An 8,878-nucleotide genomic window follows, 5' to 3' on the forward strand; every position below is an offset into this window, starting at 1 on the left:
TCTATGTATCATTGTTGTTATTCGTAATTATATATATGGATGGAATTTCAATGATATTTGTATGAGAAATTCTGTCAAGTCTATTTATCCTTGGCATTATCCAGTTAAAAAGGACAAAGGTGGGAAATGAAGATCTATTGAAGGTTTGAGATTATCTCTTACAAATGTACACATATTTTCAAAAGGATGACCCCATGTGTTTTCAAGAATTTGATAATAGTAGTAACATGGGGCTTGAAATTTAGTTTTGATCCCTCAACTGATTTAGGAAATTACCACACTGTATAAATATTCCAGAAGCTAAATGAATTGGAATCTTATGACCTAAACTATGCTTGAAGTGAATTGAAACATTAAATGTTACACTTGAAATATAAAGAGAAACACATATAATTTATCAAGGAATTATGTGTTCCCAAACCTGATATGAGTGATATTGAAAATGACCTTTCAGATACATTGATGATTTATTGAGCGATTTAAAGAAAACTCTCATTGAGCAAGAAATAATCATTACAGAATTTCAAAACAGTATTAGAGAAAACTTTAGAAGTGTCAATAAAGGCATGTTATCAAGTTTTTAAAAATATATACTATATCTTGGAGAAACAACACAGAAGATGAGATACACAGAAAACTGATATGACATAGAATGCAATAGTAGAATGAGAAAAAAATATCCAAGAACATCTCACAACAAAAGAAACTCAATTAGGAATGATACACTACACAATATTTAGAATCAATCCTAATGAAAACTAATAAGGTTCCTGGGGTGAGAACAATATCCAAAGATTCATAAATTCTATGAACATATCCTAAGAAACTGAAGTACAGTCCTCGACTTTACCCACCAGTCTAATAGCTAAGTCTGGTAAAATTTGTTCTTGTCAAGTAAGAGCACACAAACTTCCAGTCCATAAAGTGAGAAAAAAAATGCTGAAAATAATGCCAATTTACATTTTCAGTCAAGCAAACTTGAGAGACTTTAGCACAGACTGCAAGTACAGTAACCAAAGTTAAAGGGTGCCAGAAACAGATATATCACTCATCTATCATAACATTTAAGAGCTATTTTCTGTGTACTGTAGACTGAATAATGTTATCCTCCTTGACATGAAAAATATTCTATGTATACTGAACCGCATAAAAAACGCAAGTTTTTCAAAATGAATAAATATTCGACAGAACATTGTTAAATGTTATAGTGTAACTACATATTGGTTACCTTTGTTGTGAAAAAATAGTTTGTTAGTGTTCAGATTCTGTTTGTGATTTCTCTTGGATATTGCACATCGCCAAAACGCAGCAGTCGAATTGGCCGTGGGATGTGGTTGCAGAAGTTTTTCATGAAAATCATGATGCGCATTATGTCACGGACACATAGGGGTATAAAAATGCCCTCAAATCAGTTTGAAATCTCTCCCGACAAACGCCCACCAAGAATGCCAAGGTTAACGACGCAACAGAGGGAACAAGCCATCGGCCGTCTTGAAGCTGGACAGAGTGTTGCAGATGTTGCCAATGCATTCCATGTGCACATAACGACCATTTACCGTCTTCAGGAACGTTTTGCAGCTACACAGACCACGGCTGACCGCCAACATCCTGGACGTCCCAGAATCACAACACCACGGCAAGATCGACACATTCAACGTTCGCACATCGGGGATCGATTCTTATCTGCCAACGAGACTGCCCGACAGACTATTGCACGTCACAACCGAGCAATAAGCGGAGATACAGTTCGGCGCAGACTCAGAGCAGTCCACCTCCGTTGTCGTCGTCCAGCTCGACGTCCTATCCTCACACATGAGACATCGTCAGAATCGTCTGCAGTGGGCTACGTTGCATCGAAACTGGCGTCAACAACAGAGGAGACTGGTATTGTTCTCTGATGAAAGTCGGTTTTGCAGTTATCATGCTGACCGCCGAGTTTAAATATGGCGAAGACGAGGTGAACGCTTTGCTGTCGAATGTGTAATGGAAGATGATGCATGGGGAGGTCCGAGCGTTATGGTATGGGCAGCGATTGGCCTGAGATTAGGGCCAGTATTCTTCCAGAATATTTAGCCAGGTCGGGGAAATGGAGTCACTGCCCAACGTTATATCGACCAGATCCTCCGACCCCAGGTTGTGCCATTTTGCGTCCGACACAAGCAACACATTTACCAGCAAGATTATGCCAGGCCCCACACTGTTAGAGTCACTCAGGCATTTTTCCAGCAGCATAGCATCCGACTACTGCCATGGCCTGCTGTCAGTCTCGATTTAAACCCGATCGAACATTTTTGGGACGAGCTGCAGAGACGACTGAATGAAGTCAGACCACGTCCGACAACTGCAGCAGAACTCCAGGCAGCCATCATCCGGACATTTGCGGCAACCCCTAGGGCCTTTGTCAACCGTCTGATTTACTCCATGTTCAGGCGGTGCACAGCTGTAGTGAATGCACGAGGTGGACATACGCGCTACTGACTTGTTGGATCAATTTCGATTTTGTCTTCAATGCAAAGTAAACCAACAATGTTTCCATGCATTGACTGACATGTCCCGATCATCATGCAATAAGTGTTGATTGTTATTATGTACCTGTGTTCATGCATTATCTGTCAAAAGTAAAGTTTTTCTAAATCTGGATTTTGACTTGCGTTTCTTTTGCGGTTCAGTATATATGGTGAAATTGAATCTACTAAAAAGAAAGTTTTGATTCAAGTATAGAAAATAGCAGTGTTCAACTTCAGAAACTATGCAAGTTCCAAGAGCATTCTTTTAGAACAAGGTAAGTACGCAAGATGAATAACAATATAGATATTGTTTACTGTTTTAGCATTATACAGTGTCATAATGTCACAAGTTTATAGGAGTTGTTTCTACACAGTGTTCACTGTTCTTTTTCTATGAGGTGATTCTTGTCATGTATCGACAGAACTTAATACAGGGAAACTTCTGGTAAGAAAATGTAACATGTCTAGCCTGTTCCCATGTCCTTGTTCCATGTGATTTCTGCATTGATGTGTAGTTATGTAACAGACTAAACCCAAGAAGTTCTCAACAGCCTAAAAGTTAAATGCACATTCATATAATTCACCTTTGGTATAGCTTACGTTAACATAACTAAATGAAACTGCCATTCCTATTTATTCTTAAACATTTTCATGGTTTATAAGAAATGAGGTAATTAGTAAGTCAATGTTTCTTCAACCTCGCCTATGTAAAATGTGTACTCTCCTTACAGTGGCGACGGAAATGGGTGCGGAGAGAGTCACACAATGTTTCTCCAGAGATATCTGTATCAGGAAGTAAAGGCAGGATTTGCATCCTGTTTACATACATGTAAAGGAAACTGAATAGTTAATGATAAGATACAGTGCATGAGTGAAGATGTTAAGTTTAATGTTATACTGGTATGTCCCAAATACCAGTTTGGTAAAATAAATGTTTCATATAACTAAAATTCTCACTACTCTCCAATCACTCTGCTCCGCTCCGCTCCCATCAACTCACTCCTCTCCACTCCGCTCTCCCCTCCTCCCCACTCCACTTAAATCCAGTCATTCCCTCCACCCACTCCACCTATTACACTACTCTCACTACACCCTCTTCAGTCGCTCGACTCACTCCGCTCCACCCACTACACTACTCTCACTACACCCTCTTCCCTCGCTCGACTCACTCCGCTCCACCCACTACACTACTCTCACTACACCCTCTTCCCTTGCTCCACTCACTCCGCTCCAGTCACACCACCCACTACGCTACTCTCACCACACCCTCTTCCCTCGCTTCACTCACTCCGCTCAAGTCAATCCACCCACTACGCTACTCTCACTACACCCTCTTCCCTCGCTCCACTCACTCCGCTCCAGTCACTCCAACCACTATGCTACTCTCACTCCACTACTTCCCTCGCTCCACTCACTCCGCTCAAGTCAATCCACCCACTACGCTACTCTCACTACACCCTCTTCCCTCGCTCCACTCACTCCGCTCAAGTCAATCCACCCACTACGCTTCTCTCACTAGACCCTCTTCCCTTGCTCGAATCACTCCGTTTCAGTCACTCCACCCACTACGCTACTCTCACTACACCCCCTTCCCTCACTCGACTCACTCCACTCCAGTCACTCCCCCACTATGCTACTCTCACTAGACCCTCTTCCCTCACACCACCCACTCCTCTCAAGTCAACTCCACTCAACTTCTCTCACTCACTCACTCATTCCCCAACCCATCCACGCACTCTCTCATTTCACTTGCACCACCCACTCCTCTCCACTCCGCTCTTGTTCAATCGACTCAGTTGGCAACTGCCATTCCAAGTTATTCAAAGTACTTTCCATGTTTTTTAAGTATGTTGGTGGCCATTTTCTTGAATGTTTTTGATGTAGTTAGTTAATGCAAACATTGTACATTGATTATGTCTTTCTGTTTTCTTCACAGTACAACACCACACCACACTTTGTGCGAAGCAGTGAAAGAAGCATGTCATTTTCTGATTGAGAAATTCAAGAACTTGAATCACAAGCATCTCAACAATGAAAGTTCAGAAATGGAGTCCATCCCAAGTGTTTGTGACTGTATTGAGTTTTGATACAGAGGGGCAGAAGGGCCAGAAGGCTTATGTTAATGTCTTACTCTGTAACTGGAAAAGTGTAAATGGAGGAATGACTGAAAAAATGACTTTTAAAGCTTTGCCGATGCCATATCTTCATTATATTTCAAAGTTACCATGTGCAGATTTACATGTAAGAAATGGAAATACACTAAGCTGAAATTCTTAATTTTTAACTATTATTATTAATCACATGCATTTGACCAGAAATGGGATAATGCCTTTAAAACCTACAGTTTATGGAATTTCAAGAAGTTTTCTTGGCTGAGGATAGGAAATAGCATTTCAAACCTACAAGTAAACTATTAATGTACTGGGTCTATAATAAAAATGGTTAGAGATTTTTAACTATTATTATTAACCACGTGCCTTTGACCAGAAGTGGGATAATGCCTTTAAAACCTACAGTTTATGGAATTTCCAGAAGCTGTCTGGGCTGATGATATAGATTAGCATTACAAACCTCTGAGCAAATTATGAATGTACTAGGTCTATAATTCTATTTTACAGAGAGTTTTAACTATTATTATTAATCACGTGCCTTTGACCAGAAGTGAGATAATGCCTTTAAAACCTACAGTTTATGGAATTTCAAGAAGTTATCTTGGCTGATGATAGGAAATAGCATTTCAAACCTACAAGTAAATTATTAATGTACTGGGTCTATAATTCAAAGTTTCAGAGATTTTTAACTATTATTAGTTATCATATGCATTTGACCAGAAGTGGGATAATGCCTTTAAAACCTACAGTTTATGGAATTTCCAGAAGCTGTCTGGGCTGATGATATAGATTAGCATTTCAAACCTCTGTGCAAATTATGAATGTACTAGGCCTATAATTCTATTTTACAGAGATTTTTACTGACTGACTGACTGAGTTTAGTTTTCGCCGCTTTTAGAAATACTCCAGCAATATCACGGCTCGGGACACCAGAAATGGGCTTAACACATTGTGCCCATGTGGGGATTCGAACCCGGGTCTTCGGCGTGATGAGCCAACGCTTTAACCACTAGGCTACCCTACCGCCCCTACAGAGATTTTTAACTATTATTAGTTATCATATGCATTTGACCAGAAGTGGGATAATGCCTTTAAAACCTACAGTTTATGGAATTTCCAGAAGCTGTCTGGGCTGATGATATAGATTAGCATTTCAAACCTCTGAGCAAATTATGAATGTACTAGGTCTATAATTCTATTTTACAGAGATTATTAACTATTATTATTAATCACATGCCCTTGACCAGAAGTGGGATAATGCCTTTAAAACCTACAGTTTATGGAATGTCACGAAGTTATCTTGGCTGATGATAGTAAATAGCATTTCAAACCTACAAGTAAACTATTAATGTACTAGGTCAATAATTCAAATTTTCAGAGATTTTTAACTATTATTATTAATCACGTGCCTTTGAGCAGAAGTAGGATAATGTGTTTAAAACCTACAGTTTATACAATTTCAAAATGGTATCTGGGCTGATGATATTGAATAACATTTCAAACCTATGAGCAAATTATGAATGTACTTGGTCAATTGTTCTTATTTTAAGAGACTTTTAACTGTTATCATGAATGACATGCCCTTTGCCCGGGATAAAGCCTTTAAAACTTACAGTTTATGGAATTTCAAGATTTTCTCTGGGCTTATAGTGGTAAATAACAATTCCAACTTGTCAGCGAATTCTGAATGAAATAATAGTATAGCATTAATAATGAAATAGTAATAATGATACTCACATGTCCTTAACCAAGAGTGGGAATATGCCTTAAAATCTACAGTTGGATGTATTGTATGAGAAGGGTTGATTGTTAGCACACTATCAATGTATTAGTGATTTGCATGTAGTAACCTTTAGTATTTTGAGGGAAACAGTGATTGTGCAATGTTTGATTGTGTCTAAACTGTGTGCTGTGCGTGATGCCCTTGAAGGGTGATAGTTATTTGACTCAAGCTGAATGGGTGTGAGTGTGTAAACTGTTAGGTTCATGTTATATCTATCTGGTAAAGTTATTATGGCGTTCTTATTCCTTGTTTTGACAATATCTGCTTGAGTAAAGTTGAAAATTACAGTTATCGAATCTAAAGATTCCTCATGGCTGTTGATAGTATTTAGTCATAAGTGAAACTTGTGAAACAGAGTCTACATGCAACAGGTCAATATTGCCCATGTTTAGAGATTTTAAAACTATTTTATACTATTCATATGCCCTTAATTAGATAAAGGAAAACAACTTTAAAATCTGATGATAGTAGATCATATTTCAGACATGTAGAAAGCAGACTATGAAAGCAAATAGGCCATTAATTAGTACAACTTTAAGGGAGTTAACTTGATTTAATCCTGGTATGCCTTTGACCAGGAGAGGGATAATGTCTCCTAAGTCTAATACTAACAGAATAATCTGACATTTCAAAATTGTGGGCTGAATCTTGAACAGGACAATATCTCTTATTTTCAGAGAATCTGTTCAATTTAGTATAATACATACAGATTCAACCAGAAGAGGGATAACACCATAAAATTACGATCAATGGAATCTTCTGATTTCATTTTGGCTGCTCATATTAAATCACACTTCATATTTAAGAGCACATTGGGCTGATCTACAGTACTAATTTTAAGAGATTTGTTTAATAGTATTACTTATATTCCCTGAACCAAATGTTTTTTGAAGTGGAACAAGTTTAAAATCTATATTTAAATGGAATTTATTATTTTCTTTTGGGTTCTTATACTTCATACTTATGGGCAAAATCTAAAAGCAGTGGGGCAATATTGCATGTTTTAATGTTGGCAGTAAGACGTATAATTCTCCATATTAGTTATCCCAGTTCTGGTCGTATCCCAGTTCTGGTCGCAACACACGTCACTCAGTTGCCTGTGTGGTGCGAGCCTATCCTGTCTGTTGATGAAGTTGTAGTTAGAGATGGACTGAGACAGAGTAAAACTATGTAAGTATAAACTTGGTGTTGCGTTTATCTATGAATGTATGTGTGCCAGTACATGAATGTCATGTGGCTAGTTGGGAGCCAGAGCGCCAGAGCTACCATCTCCCCGAACAATGTGGAACGACCATAATTAACAGGTAACTGGGGTAGGGTTTACTGAAGCCCAAACGCCAGTTACGACAATATTTAATCATGACATGTCAAAATATGACGTCTATTAGGTATGATCCTCAACATTGATATTTGATTTATTTGAATCCGTAAACTAAACAACCTCACTTTGCCATTGCTAGAAGAATCTGAAAGTTTACTTAGGTAAATAGATGCATACAGTTTTAGCACACAGCAAACGTTGATATGTATTTCTTATGCAACAATGAAGTTCTGTTCGTATTCTCAAAAACGTATCGGCCCATAAGTTTGCACATGCAATATCACGCCGGAGGACACAAGAAATGAACTTCACACGTTGTACCCGAATGGGGAATCGAACCCGGGTCTTCGGCGTGATATTGCTGAAATATTGCTAAAAGCGGCGTAAAACTAAACTCATTCACTCACTATGACCACCTGCCTTACATGCAGGGTATAAAACTCCCAAAAATTCCAGCCAGACCACAGGGCTGGTTAGATGTAAAACTTGCCCGCCCTGACCAAAACTTACCTGCCCACAAAATATCTTCATATACACGTCTAAATTTAAACTGATACATGCCTAGGTGGTCATGACCACCTCCTCAACAAGTCACGCTTAGGTGGTCATGACCTATTACATCTACAACAGCAGCTGGCTGGGTTGATTCCGTCAGTCGGTGCGTGTTGTATGCCCTAGCTTGCTGTAATGCTGACTGAACACTACTTGTATGCACAAACAAATGCACAATCCGTAATTTAATCCAGCCCAACAACACCGCTCACATTCAATAACTCGATCGTCTTCCTGGTCCCCGGCGCGATCTCATTGAAGCAAACGAAGGTATTTATACACCTGAATCCTTTATTCATAGGTTTCGCATGAACAAAGAATGACCCGCGTGGACATGTCTCGTGACTGGTAGTCAGCAAGTCAATACTTCAGCTGCACAACTCCTATTTACCAACAGAGCGTGAAGCTACTGATGTCGGTGAGTTAGAGCGGACAACGTTCACGGACAGGTCAGCGACGACCTTGTGTTCATGTAGGCAAATCATAACCCACAAAACGTGAGCTAGCTTTACAGTCTCGCATAATGTCATTTGTAGGGTACATTCAATACAGTAATCTGAATCAGCTTACAGTCGTACGTCCAGGCGTGTTTGTGATCTAATGT

The sequence above is a fragment of the Haliotis rubra genome, unplaced genomic scaffold, assembly GCF_003918875.1.
Source record: "Haliotis rubra isolate DU_JTF1 unplaced genomic scaffold, ASM391887v1 Scf708, whole genome shotgun sequence".
Lineage (NCBI taxonomy): Eukaryota > Metazoa > Mollusca > Gastropoda > Lepetellida > Haliotidae > Haliotis > Haliotis rubra.